This window comes from Myotis lucifugus, unplaced genomic scaffold, assembly GCF_000147115.1.
Source record: "Myotis lucifugus unplaced genomic scaffold, Myoluc2.0 scaffold_475, whole genome shotgun sequence".
NCBI classification, from domain to species: domain Eukaryota; kingdom Metazoa; phylum Chordata; class Mammalia; order Chiroptera; family Vespertilionidae; genus Myotis; species Myotis lucifugus.
Genome location: NW_005871523.1, coordinates 465,261 through 480,229, shown reverse-complemented (window position 1 = coordinate 480,229; position 14,969 = coordinate 465,261).

The window sequence follows — 14,969 nt, the reverse complement described above, 5'->3', positions numbered from 1 at the left end:
TTATGCCTTTTCTCATCTAATGTTTATACAAATCCAATTATATTTATATTGATACTATTTTACTAACAAGACAATAGAAGTTTAGACATGATTTTGAGAAAAGATACCAAGCTAGTAAATAATAGAGCTTGAAATTTATTGATAATGTACCTGACTCCTAAGACAATATTTTGAACAAAAGAAAATCCAGTGTACAAAGTCCTTGTCATTTTTTCACATATTGTCTTTCTTCTATGTCCAGGGACTCATTTGTTATCTTGACTTTCTGCTAGGTTTCAGGCTCAGAACTTTTTATTGTTTGAACTTGTGAGGGCCTATATTTTCTTGCTACTCTGAAGTTAAGCAGTGGAAGTTGAATTAGTCTGTGTTTTCTTAAATTTTTAAACATCTTTGCATTTTTAAGCAATATTGGTATTTTTTTTTGTAGAAACTCAAGTAAATGTATGCTTTCTTACGTAAAATTGTTTCCATGCTAAAAAATTATGATAATAGACATATACATAAAAGTCAAACTTATTGTAGAATAGTTTAAAAACAGTTAAATTTAAAGCTGTACAAAATAAACCCTGCACCATTCCATAACAGAACAACCTCACCTGTGGTAGCCAGCACACCTCTCTTGGAGCTGGGGCTCTCACCCACACCGCAGTGTCACCTGCTCAGGAGCTGCAATTTCTCCTCCGTACACTGGGGACCTGACCTCATGGGTATTCTGTTCCAGGGCAATAACTCATTTTCCACTTATGTCATATTTTCTAAGACATCAACTGGAAAAATTAGTAGGAAAATATGTTTCTCTTGATTTCACTACTTCTGAACGGACCTCAGAGCTGAACTACTTGTGTCTCAGTGTTGACATTTTTATATATTTTACCTGTTGGTTTTGTCTTCTCAGCTTGGATGAGTTCTACTAATGGGTCTGTATTTGCAATAGACATTATCAACAACTACCAAGTTGTGCCTGAACATACCAGCCTTCATGTTACTCTTAAGGTAATTACTTAGGATAGCCTAGCGTGTCAGATTACTTCTTTTCTCAGGGTAGAGCCATTGCATGCCCTCCCATCTGTGTTTGATTCCACTGATTGCCATAATTAATTACCAAAAAAAATGCACTTGTAGATTTCTGAATCCTAAACAGCTCATTCATATACAATAGCACAAAACTCTTTTAAGAAACATATCTTTTTTTAAAATATATTTTATTGCTTTTTTACAGAGAGGAAGGGAGAGAGATAGAGATCTAGAAACATCGATGAGAGAGAAACATCGATCAACTGCCTCCTGCACATCTCCCACTGGGGATGTGCCCGCAACCCAGGCACATGCCCTTGACCGGAACCGAACCTGGGACCCCTCAGTCCGCAGGCCAACGCTCCATCCACTGAGCCAAACCGGTTTCGGCAAGAAACATCTTTAAAAAATCAATGCCATGGTTAAATTTTAGTAATACTGACAACTTAAAGAGAAAAAGAAACACAAACATACACTGATGTAGCTAAAAATATAACTCTAAATACTTGAGACAGAAAAATAACATAATTTTACATTATAGATTATGTTTAGATCTTTGAAAATATTGATAATAGATTGGTAGACTGTCAGTATTTACAGGATGCCTAATCATATCAATTAAACTAAAATAAATAAAAGAGTTGTTAAAGAGCTACCTCTAGTTACTAATTACTAAGACTGTGGACTAAGATTTATTTTACTAGAATAGAAAAGTCTTAAATTATTTTTATTTTTTGTTTGTTGCCCATGTCCATGAGTTCTCTCTCTTTTCTTTTCTCTCTTGCTCAATCTCTCCACACCTCAACCCCCAACAGTTTTTAAATTGGTAAAAGCAAAATTAGTTACACGACACATAACCGAAAAGATTTCCCCAAACCATACCATGCCCCAACAAAAATTAAAACAAAATTTACATTGTAGAGAAAAACAATTTATAAGAGGAAATAAAAGATTTCAGATGAGCTTGGGTCCCTGAGAAGGCACTCCATGTCCTATATTAGCAGTAACATGCCCCCCCCAGTTAGTTTTGGAAAATCCTAGAGCATAGTTGGCTGTAGTCCCAATCTGGGGAAAATGTCAGGAAAGTAGTAAGATTGCTGATATGAGGCAGTAGCCACAATATTGTCATTCTTTTGTGTAATAAATCGATCTGTCACAATCTCATTGATTTCATTATTTGTGTCATACTGATGTAGTAGAATGTTTCCAGTACGATGGAGGGTAACATAAAAACAAAACATAAAACCAAGATTACTGTAAAAGCCTTGAGAAAGAAAAGAGACATTGATCGTTTCCTGATGGAACTGAAGCAGCAATTGTGGATAAATGAGGACAACTAAGAACAGATGCATTGAGCTAGATCAGGTCAGTTTCTATTAGAGACATGTGAAAACTCTTTTCTGATATCCTTTTTTGTACTAATTGGATTTTTGAAGAATTACATATTCTAAAGTACAAGCAAAGACGGGCCATCTAGAAACAATGCTCATGTCCCATAACAGAATACATATGCAGAGTTAAATTGGACTTTCAACATTTCCTGTGGATTGTGAAGAAGCAGAGTGAGAGAGTGGTACAACAAAACCTAGATACTCAACATAGTTATCTGATAGTTGTCAGGAAGAAGGAAAGCTAGCCAATGCATCATTTCTGGAGTATACTAATAAGGTTTTTCTTGATCTCTGGATATCTTAAATTATAACAAACTTTCTGGGGAAGGGGAATACATTATTAATTTTGTCAATCCCAGCAACCAAAGCAAAGAAATACTGCTACCTCCAACAAACTGGCACAACATTAATCTAGCCTTGAAGTTGAAACTGGAGGCTCAGTAGAACTTTACTTTGAACAGATAGAAATGCATATCCTGACCACAAGGAACTTTTAATTCTAAGTGCCTACTTAGGGAAATTCTTAGACACAAATCTATAACTAAGAAAATATATCCAAAGATATTCATTTCAACACTTTTCCATTTGTTAACACAAACTGGAACCATTCTACACTAAGATAAATTAATAAATGCATTATCTTTATATATAAAAGGCTAAGCAACCGGCCGACCAGCCAATAGGTATGATTCACATTGACCACCAGGGGGAAGACACAACACAGGAGCTGCTGAGTGACAGCAACTTTGCAGAGTGCCCTCTCGCACTCCCGGACCCCTCAGGGGATGTCAGACTGCTGGTTTCGGCCCCATCCCCACAGGCCAGGCCAAGGGACCCCACCTGCCGGAGGGACACTGCTCACTCTGCAGACGCCCCAGGTGTGGCCGGCCAGGGAGGGACCACGAAGTTTAGCTCCTTGGCATGTCCAGCTCGTCTTGCCCAGTCCCACCCCACCAGCCACCTTCTAATTAATTTCTTTTCAGTTTACACAAATTTGTGCACTAGACCTCTAGTTTACACAATAAAACACCCTAGATCAGCGGTTGCCAACCTTTCGGACCTCACAGACCACCAGTGGTCCGTGGACCACCGGTTGGTGGCCGCTGCCCTAGAGCAGTTAAAATGAATAACTAAAGCTACATGTGTCAAGGTTGAATGTCTTAAAAAGCATAATATCAAATGAAAGCATGAAATTGTAGTGTGAAAAATTTATTCAAATTTTGGAAACACCACATTTCCCTAAAAAAAAAAAAAAATAGGAACAGGTCTAAAAGCCAAAAGAGAAAGAGGACATAGCTCTCTTTGCTTTAAAATATTAAAATGGTACATGATTTTAAACACTCCAGTGAGTAAACATCAATGGCTTTATTTCCTGAAAACAAAGGCAAGATTAATTGTTTACTCTCCATTATAGCAGATGGAAGAAATTTAACTATTAAATTTAAATGCCTTACTTTGGATTATGGCTATATTGATGTAATTAAATACCTGTAATTTTGTCTTCCTCCATCTCCCAATTCAATGAATTTCTCCATTTATTTAGTTCCTGTGAAAATTTTTCTTGTTCTTTTCAGAATTCAGCAGAATTTCTGAAACTTAAAAAGTGGCTATTTTTTTAAAGAATGTTGCAAAAATGAATAAATATGGTCACCTGTAAATGTCTTTTTAATGTGATGTATATGCCTTTATATAAAAGTAATTGACAGAAAATATATTTCTGGGAAAGGAAGTAAAGTAAATAAAATATAAACTCTTTAATAAAGGAAAAATTGCCTGTAATAGAATATAAAATTCCATAGTGGAAATAAAAGACAATTATATCTTAGCTGTTTTTACAATATATAATACTGATTTTTATTCATCATAACACATTTCCAGACAAATCTAGGTGTGTCCCATCCTATATAATAAAGAGCTAATATGCTAATTAGACTGGACAGCCTAATGTTCTTCCAGACATCCTTCTTGACGACCTTCCGGATGAGCTGGGGCTGCAAGGGCCTAGGCAAGAATGACCTTCCTGAATGACCAGTGGGTGGGGTTCGGGGTCAATAAGCCTACGTCGCCAGGCCAGCCATGATGGTCCCCGTGCCCCTCCTTCTGCAGAGGCAGCGGGAGAAGTAGCTGTGCAGGCCTGGTCCCAGCACCCCTCCTTCCACAGAGGTGGCAGGAGAGGTGGCAGCGCAGGCCCAGTCCCAGTCCCAGAGCCACGCCTTTCACAGATGCAGCAGGAGAGGAGGCAGCGTGGTCCCAGTGCCTCTGCAGAGGCGGGACATGGTGCCATTGTGGCTCCTTAACCTCCCATGGCCCCTCCCCAGGCTGGCCTGGCCCCCGGCCGCCCCACCCCCCACCAGTGGGCAAGAGTTGAGGCCAGCGCTAAGGAGCAGCAAGCCAGCTTCTGGTTGAGCGATGCCCCTAGAAGCTGGGCTCATGACTAGCGAGTGCAGAGGCAATGGCCAGAGCCACTCCCTCTTCTGCAGCAGGTGGGCAGTAAGGAGCAAGGAGTCCTGGACTGCAAGAGCCCTGGACTGCGATAGGGATGTCCGAGTGCTGGCTTAAGCCTAGGGGGATTGGGCCTAAGCCAGCAGGCAGACATCCCCTGAGGAGTCCCCAACTGCCAGAGGGCGCAGTCTAGGCTGAGGGGACCCCCCTCATCCAGTGCACGAATTTCATGCACCAGGCCTCTACTTTAAATATATAAACATCTATAATAATAAAAGCATAATATGTACATTGACCAAACGGCCAAACAGTGGAATGACTGTCCAGACGACCACACTATGACATCCACTGGCATCAAGCCAGCCAAGGCAGGTATGATGTGATTGGTTGGGGCCCCGCCATCGCCCCATGATTGCCCCACAGAGGGAGACCCAGGCCACTGACCAGGGCTGTGGCAGGTGGGTGTGGCCTCCCTCTGCAGGGGCAATCCATTGCAGAGCCCTGGTGGGTGGGTAGGGGTACCTCTTTGGGGCAATCCAACGTGAAGCCCTGTGATCAATCACCCCAAAGAGGGAGGGCCAGGCTACCCAGTCAGTGCCGCTGTGGCTGGTGGGCGGGGCCTTCCTCTATGGGATGATCGATCACAGGGCTCCTGGACTGTGAGAGGGCACAGGCCAAATTTTGTGCACCAGGCCTCTAGTATATAAATAATAGTGTCTATGGCAGAGTAATCATTTCATTATTAAAAAGGTGGTTCTTTTATCCTCTTTTTAAGATGAATGTGGTTTTTTTTTTCATTACTGTGACCTGATGGTCAGGAAGGAAATGGACACTTTCTAAGCACTAGGTTTCCATGTTTTATTGAAGGACCAGTGAAATTATATATCTATATATTTGTGTATTCATATTTAGGTGGAAGTCTCCTGCATTGCAACAAGACATTTCTCACAATAATTTTGAAATTTACAAATGCTGGTATTCAAAGCTGAAGTCTCTTCCTGATTTAAGAAATGCTATTTCAAAGAGGTTTTCCCCTAACTTTCTTCAACAGATATATTTGTAGCAGATTTCATTCTCTTTTCTCTCTTAATTTTGTAGTAATATACAGAAGAATAACCCTTTTAATAAATTTAAAATCTTGTACACTTTATACATAGGTATTGATTTGGGGATTACATAAAATTTTATTCTCATACTTAACTCATTTTAACATATTAACTCTGTTAATATCTATGAAATTACTTTTGTAATAAATTAACACAATATAAACTTAAAAACTGTGTGCACTATTTTAATTAATAATAACTTTACAATTCTATTATTTCCTCAAGTTCAAGTTCTTTTTACTGGTAATGTGTTATTAAATTGTTCTTTCTGTACTTTTTTGTTAAATCAAATGTTAACCTTTCCAGAATCAGCTAATTTTTCCTCATTTATTATGCTATTACCAACTATTACTGTCTTCATTAATCTTTGTCTGATATTTTATTTCTAATATATGTTTGCATATTTTGGCACATTTTGCATATTATTCAGTGGTATTTCTTAATGATTTAATGTAGGATTTAAAGTACTAATATATTATGTATTTCTATATTATTTGGAATATTTATGTTTCTATATTTATACTCAAATTAAATTATATTTATTTATAACTGTTTTTGTAATCTAAAAGGAGTAGTGATAGTATATATATTTGATATATATAAACATATATAATTATGATAAGAGCAAAACATTCAATCTTATCTTCTACAATAAAGGAAGATAAAGTAGGGAAGGCAGTCTGAATATTTAAAAAATAAATGCAAGAAACAATAATAGAGAGAGGCTTTTAAATTTTTTTATTAAAATAGATATTCTGGGGCATTAAACGCAGAAAGTACATAGTTGTGCCATAGAAAACTTCTGGAGATTTAAGCCATGTTGCTTCTTTGTGGGATATTTGCTTCTTTTGTAGTTCTTACATGTCTAACCTTTTGAAATAAAAATTGAATATTTATTAAAAATAATAGATCACTGCCAGATATTTTATGCAATGGAAATGGTAACAAGTATATTAGAAATGGCAAAATATGTGTTACTAACTGTGAACATAGCTTGAGAAATTTTACCACATTTAGGGGAATGGAAAAATGGCAATGTAGTGCTCATAATATAAAATCATGGTTAATGGAAAAGTGGTAATAAAAATTAACAGAAAAGAATTTTACAGAGTTATTTAAGTTGAGAAAGAATTACAAAACAAGTACAAAAAATTCAGTAATTACTAGTAAAAACAAAACAATCATGCATCTTCAACTTGAAAGGGTCCATTACAACAAAACACAAGCCATTTATATTGAAAAAAACAACAAACAACTCTTGGTCCTTTCAATGTCATGGCTGCCTATTTTGTTCATTCTTCCCTGCCAAAGTCCTTCACTTCATATTAGCCCTTTCCTCCCAAGACCTTCCAGGGATTTGCTCATACTCCTACACTCAACTGTTGCCATGGCAAGACCCCTTTGTGAATACATCACTTCTGTCTTCCATATCACTCCTATTACTCCAAAACTAACAATTCTCCCAGTTTACAAGAACCTACAAATTATTGATGAAACAACTTAGTAAAGCAATTATTACTGTTTTGTATCTTTGCTTTTTATCTGACCAGTTTAAATTCTTTATTATTCAAGTATTTCATTTTATATTAATTCAACTTCCTTGCCTATTTCTTGCTTCTCCACACTTTCTTTAGAAAAAAACAATATTCTGTCTACAATTGACTATACCTCTGTTACTGCATTTGACTAATGAAAACACTTTTAAAATCATGATAGACTTATCATCTGTAACTTTATTTTCCATCCATGAGTTTCTGCTACAGATTGTTTATTTATCTAGAATATCATACTTCCAACCTACAGCTCAGCATAAAGACTTAGTCACCTGTTTGATGTAACCATTTAAAAAGGTGGCTTCCATTGTATTTCAGAACAGAAGTTACATATGCATTTTTACATATGCAAATGTCCAACAAATATATCCCAATCATTATTCTCACTCACGTTTTGCTTTCTAGATAAAATACTATCAACTTAGAAATTCCACAAACCCCTACAATTATGTCTATGTCATTCATTCTTATATACATTACATTAATTTCTATTACCATAATTGAAACCTCAACGCATAATCACATATAGGATCAACTATAATATTTAAGCTCCAGAACACTTTTTCTCTTGCAGACTCAGGAACTCCCCTTCTATCATTGTATATCATCTTCTCCCTTTCTTGTAAACTATACATAGCAGCATACAAAAGTTCTCTAATATATCCCAGAAAGAAAATACCTTCTTGCTCTGGCTGGCGTGGTTTAATTGTCCTGTACACTGAAAGATCAAGGGTTCAATTCCTTGTCAGGACATATGCCCAGGTTGCCTGCTCAAGCCCTGTTAGGGGAGGTCTCACTCTCACATAGATGTCTCTCTCTCTCTTCCTCTCTCTCTCCCTCCCTCCTTTCCCCTTCCTCTCTCAAATTAATAAAAACACATTATATCTTCTTGAGCCCATACTATCATTAGCTATCAGATCAATTCTCTTCACTTTTTATGATGTTTTCAACATAATCTTTAATCTCCCTTTTCCAATTCATTTTTTCATTTTCTATCTTGATCTCACTCTAAATGCATTTAAGGAAAAAATCATAAACACCCATTCAAAAAATATTCTTGAAATATATAGCTAGTTAGTAAAACATATTTATTCACTTTGCTAAATAATTATCTCTGAGTCTAAGGAAATTACCCCCCAAAATATAAAATAAACAAAAGCATTGTGAAAAATTCTCTGCTATTGTGTGAACATAGATGTGTGCAGCTTGGATAAATTTTCAATAGCAATGCTAGAGAAAAATGTAAAATTAATATTTAACAGAATGATGTAGCAGTTGGATAAAGGTTCCATTTCTTCTGATGGTAGAAAATTAATGCAATCAAATCAAGAGAAATGCAGCCACTTCCGTATAGTTCACATTTATTTTGGGCATATTAAATAATTCAAAAATGTTCCTCTTAAGTTCTTCAGTTTTGCCCAGTGAAAAATATCATTTCATGAGTTTTGATAGAATCTTCTCTTCTTGGCTGTAGAGGACCCGGTTCTTGTTCATGATCACTGTCATCTATCTATGTTAGCTCATAAGCTAAAATATTCAACAAACTGAGAATAAGCATCCCTTTGTGTGAAACTGTCTTCAAACCCACTTACCTGGGGACCTTGTTTGGCCTTTGAAAATACAGACACAGAATTCAGACACATAGTAATTCAGACATATGAGGCCTGGTGTTTTCTTCCAGGTGTAATCTTTGAGGTATAATTCTCCACAAATCACTCGTATTTCTGAACATCTTCAAAGGCATTCACAACTTGTTTTCTCCAGAGTGCTTTTGCAAGGATATTTGCATAGTAGGTAGCCGGGAAATGTAGACATGTCTCTTCCTCAGGCATATATACTTACCTTTCAGGAAAATAAATTTAGAGCTGTCTCATTCGCTGAAACAGATTTATTTACATTCTAGGACAGTAAAGATAGAGATGTCACTTTCCTAGAGCTGATTTGTATGACATTTCAGGGTAATGAAGATAACAGGTCTCTCTGTTTTAGAAGAAAAATAGAATTGGCAATATATACTCTAAGAGCTTCCTAATATCAGTGGGTTTTTTGTTTCTTTCTTTTAACACTCTCTACTCTGTGTTTAGGCAATACTTGGTCTCCACTGTGTCATCCTTTGGGAACTGAGGCAATGGTTAGAATAGCTAATGATAAAAAGAAAGATTTTTTTAACTGATCTATATTTTCATATGACCAATTAAATTGAACATTTTAATCTAACCAATTAAAATATTTCTAATCAATTAGAAATCAAATATGATGGGTGTATATGTCTAACCAGTGGATGAAAGAAATTAAAACTATTTATAAGAAACATGCGTGGAGAAAGTCATACAACCAAGGTATTCAGACCTAACTTTTTTAAAAAAGCAAGAATTTGTAAAAAGTATTTGAAATAACCTTTCTGTATATGACATTTAGAGGAAAAATTATATGATAACAACAAACAGAAACAACAAACCTAGGAAATTTCTGAATTTTAGAGTTGCCCATTATATTATTAAAATGATCAATTTCAAGGATAAGTTATGATGTGCACACCAATGCACATATACACACATACATACACACACCAAAAGAACAACAAGTGAGTAGGGTCCATATCCAGAAAAATAAGCAAGCAATAAAAACTCATTCCAAAGTAAGCCAGTACTGAACATATGAAACAAACTAAATAACCTCTTATAAATATGTGTAAGAACTAACAAAATGTAAATAATTAAATAATTACATTATTTAATCAAATGTAAATAATTAAAAGAAAGTATGAGAACACTGTCTCACCTATAAAAAGATCAGACATTATAAATACAAATGAGCCAAAAAAATGCTAGTGGTGAAGGATATATTAATTTAAAATGGGAAAATTGCTAGTGAACATGTATTCAGAATTTTAAAGTACTAGAGGAACTAAACAGCAGATTTCTCCAGGCATAAGGAAGATTTACCAAGGTTGAGACAAATCAATTAAAGAAAAATTTAAGAATGAACAATCAAAAATTAAACTAAGAAAACTATTCTATATGTCTATGTTGATATTGATATAAATATAAATGTAGATATAGATATAGACATAGAAATAAAAATAGAGATAGAGATGATAGAGCTAGAGATAGAGATAGATAGAGAATGACAGAGATATTCCATTGGTTCCATTTCTCTGGTGAACACTGATAAATACAGATTTTGGTACTGAGCAAAACCTTCATTCTAGAGCAGTGATGGCAAACCTTTTGAGCTCGGCGTGTCAGCATTTTGAAAAACCCTAACTTAACTCTGGTGCCGTGTCACATATAGACATTTTTTGATATTTGCAACCATAGTAAAACAAATACTTATATTTGTGATATTTATTTTATATATTTAAATGCCATTTAACAAAGAAAAATCAACCAAAAAAATGAGTTCGCATGTCACCTCTGACACGCGTGTCATAGGTTCGCCATCACTGTTCTAGAGCATCTAATGGCACGCATAAACTAATTAGTAAAATTCTGCAGTACACCCCAAAATATATTTTTTGCTGATCTGACCAAAAAAATGTATAATTTTGATTGGTTCACCCCAGATAGCTATTACTGTGTCGGCTGTTGTCATTCTTTTTTATTTGATATTCCAAGGGAAAAGAGGTCAGTGCTCCTAACTAAATAGTCAGGTATTCCATGTTTTAAAAATCCTTGTGGCACACTGGTTGAAGATTGCTATTCTAGAGAAACACATTTTAAGGATATGTTTTCTGCCTTGGTTCTGGGATTTCTGGAAATGACTAACCTGATTAAATTTAAATATGCTAATGACCCTATTTTCTATAGCACTGATAGTCCAGGGCATAATCTGTCAATAGAGATATGCAAAATTTCGCCATTAGATTCTGCTAATCAAACACTGATAAGAAGTAGGAGCTAGGTGACTGTGTATATGATACTTTTGAACACTTTTTTTAAATTAATGAATATAAGAAAATTGGCTGTTTGCTTCTAATGTCACTGAACAAAGCGGGGAACGAAAATAATGAGCTCAGGGATTAGAATTCCCAACTCAAGTGCTTCATTAATAACCTTAAAACTACTACATGTGCTCTGAAGGAGACACTTATGTTCTACAGCTGTAGGGCTGAGATGCTGAAAATCAAAATCAGTATCTCATCAGTGATTGGCAAAATTACCATACAACTTCAACTTCTCGTTTTGTAAGGTATGTACTGTTAAGGGCATTAGTTGAGAAAGAATGAGATTCTGAAAGTTGGAATAAGAACTTATGGGAAGACCCTGGTGAAGCTTGGGACATTGAGGCTCTAAATTCTGATGAACCGTCTTGGCCAGTGGGATGGGACTTTTCATCCCCAGTAGAACTAGCTTATTCAACTCTCTCTTTGAGGGAATCACCCTGAATTTTGTAATGAAACTGTGATGACCTCTTTAGAGGCAGGTTCCCTCTAAAGCAATGTTGAGTCTTCACAGATTCACCCCCACAACTTTTCTTGCTTCCAGATCTATAATTAAATTCAAGGACCAGCAGACCCCTAGAGGTGAGGTACAAAATGTGACCCATGAAGAGGTACACTCTACTATAGGGGAACCAGTTGAGTTAGATAATTTATATAATGAAGCATGAGAAACAGGTATAGAGATGATTTAGGATGTGGAGCAATAGTGGAAGGAGCATGAAGTTAGATCAGGCTGAATCCTATTGATATGGACTCACTAACCAGCAATACTGCTTTTAATATTGTAGCTCAAGGAATTAAAAAGGGATCTGTGTGTTTGGTTGGTTGGTTAAAAAATGAACCAAAGGGAGGCATCAGTGAGCATGTTTGAAATGTCAGGAACTTGCCTTGGCTTAAAGTAGAGGAAGAAATTTAAAAGCATAGGGATTTTTTAATGGTAGATTATATTTATCATTTAAGACCTACTCACCCACCCTGTGAAAATCTAGGAGACATACTTTACACCATGATTATGAGGAGTAACTTTGTGAGTGGAGCCCAGACATCCTTGAAGAACTCTGTGATCACTCTTCTCTGAATCCCAAACCTTACAGTGGAAAATGCAGTCAAATGAGTTGGAAAATCAAAAGGTAATAGTAGTTCACCGAATCCCAACTTGCAGGAGCCAAGTAGTGGTACTCAAACATCAAAGACAAGGTTAGTGTGATTACTATAATGGACAGCAGTCAAAGTAGCAATAAGAATTGTCTGGCTCATGCAGACCTATGTTGTTGGCCAGTTGATTATGGTGTTCCTAGAAGTTAAACAGATGGGAACTCTACTAGATGCTTACTTGATGCATGTGTAGAAGCAGAAAAGTTTTAGAGAAAATGAACAAAAATATAATCTGAATCATAAGAAAGAGAGTCATAGCCTCTCAATCATTCCAAGAACTTGAGCTACTTTACACACTCAGAATCCCTGGAATAAAGGGAATCTGGGCTTGCCTGAGAAAGGGACCTGGTACTGCAATGCATATATTGTTAATTTTTCTCCCAGCTTTTCTCAAAGGGACCTATGACCTTTACCAGGGTAACTACATTTGAAAAAAGGAAACAATCAGACTTTCAGGGACTATGGATATTTTGTCTGAACTGACATTAGTCCCAAGGGTCCCAAAACATTACTGTGGTCTACCAGTCAGGGTAGGAGCTCATGGAGGTCAGATGACCAATGGATGTTTAGCTCAAATCCATGTCACAGTGGGGCCTGTATGTACTCAGACCAATGTTGTCATTATTTCTCCAGGTAGCACAATGGAAAGAGACATACTTAACAGTTGACAGAATACCCATACCAGCTTCTTGAGCTTTGGAGTAAGGGCTATTATAGCATGAAAGGCCAAATGGAAACCACTAGAACTGCTTCTATCTAGGAAAATAGTACCCCAAAAGCAATACCAGGTTCCTGAAGTGATTGCAGAGATTAGTGCCACCATCAAACTAAAGATGCAGGATGTTTCTTCTCACCAAATCCAATTTGATGTACTTATTTGACCTGTGCAGAAGGTAGAGAGAACTTGGAGACTGACAGTGGATTATCATAAGCTTAACCAGGTGGTGACTCCAGTTCTAGCTACTATACCAGATGTAGTTTTAATTCTAGAGTAAATTAACACTTCTATAACCTTGTATATAGCAATTGAGCTGCCAAATGTCTTTTTCTCCATCCCTGTCAACAAGCTATACCAGCAGCAATTTGCTTTCAGCTGCCAAAGCCAGCTATACACCTTCACTGTCCTATCTCAGGTGTATGTCAACTTTCCATCCTTTCGTTATAATTTTGTTCATAATTTAGAAAAGATCTTAATCACCTGTTCATTACAGCATTATGCACGGTGGTCAAGACATGGAAACAATGGAAGTGTCCTTTGATAGATGATTGGATAAAGAAAATGTGGTACATATATAGACAATGGGATACTACTCAGCCATGAGAAAAGATGAAATACTGCAATTTGTGACAATATGGATGGACCTTGAGAATATCATGCTAAGCAAAATAAGTCAGACAGAAGAAGTTAAGAACAATATGATTTAATTCATGTGTGGGATATAAAAGCAACAAATGAGCAAACAAAAAAATTGAACAAACAAAAACTCATCAGCATGAACAACAGTATGATGATTAGCAGAGAAAAGGAGGTGGGGTAATAGTAAAGGGTAAAGAGGTGCAAATATAAGGTAACAGAAGATGATTTGCTTTTGGGTGATGGGTACACAATACAATATAGAGACCATGTCTTATTGAAATGCATACAAATTTTTTCTTTTACAATTTTCCATCTTTTTTTTTTCAATTGTAGTTCACATTCAATATTATTTGGTATAAGTTTCAGGAGCACAACATAGTGGTTAGAAAATCATATACTTTACAGAGTGGTCCCCCTGATATTCCAAGTACTCCCCTCCCCCCCTGTGCTGGGGTCCAGCCCCAGCGGGCCAGGGGTTCCCAAAGGTGTGGACAGAGTCAGCAAACAATGATTTACATGGAGACAGCATTCACATGATCAGCAGAGCTCTCTTTAGTCTCCATGGATCTTCCTGTGCCTGGCTGAGGCCACAGAGAAAGATCCAGAGGCAAGCTGGGCCTTTATTTTATAGTCAGAGGTAAACAAGGTAGTGGTTACCATAGTTACACTGTTCTTGTGAGTTTCACTTGTTTTGACCACTTCCTGCACCTCCCTCAGCCCATTAGCTTCCCAGATAAGATCTAGGAAGTGTTATAAGGTCAAGCCTAATTATTCTAAGAGGACTGTGCCCTCTAAGCTGGGACTTGTTTGTGACTTTGCCAACAGGTCAGTCTGAGGCTTAACCCTATAGCTGCTCCCCACACCCTGGCCCATACATAGCTATTGCAATATTATTTTTTTCCTCCATTGACCTCTCCCTGGCCATTTGCACCCCCCCAGCATATGTCCACTCCCCCCTAGTGACTGTATCCATTGGTAATGCTTATATGCATGCATGCAAGTCATTTG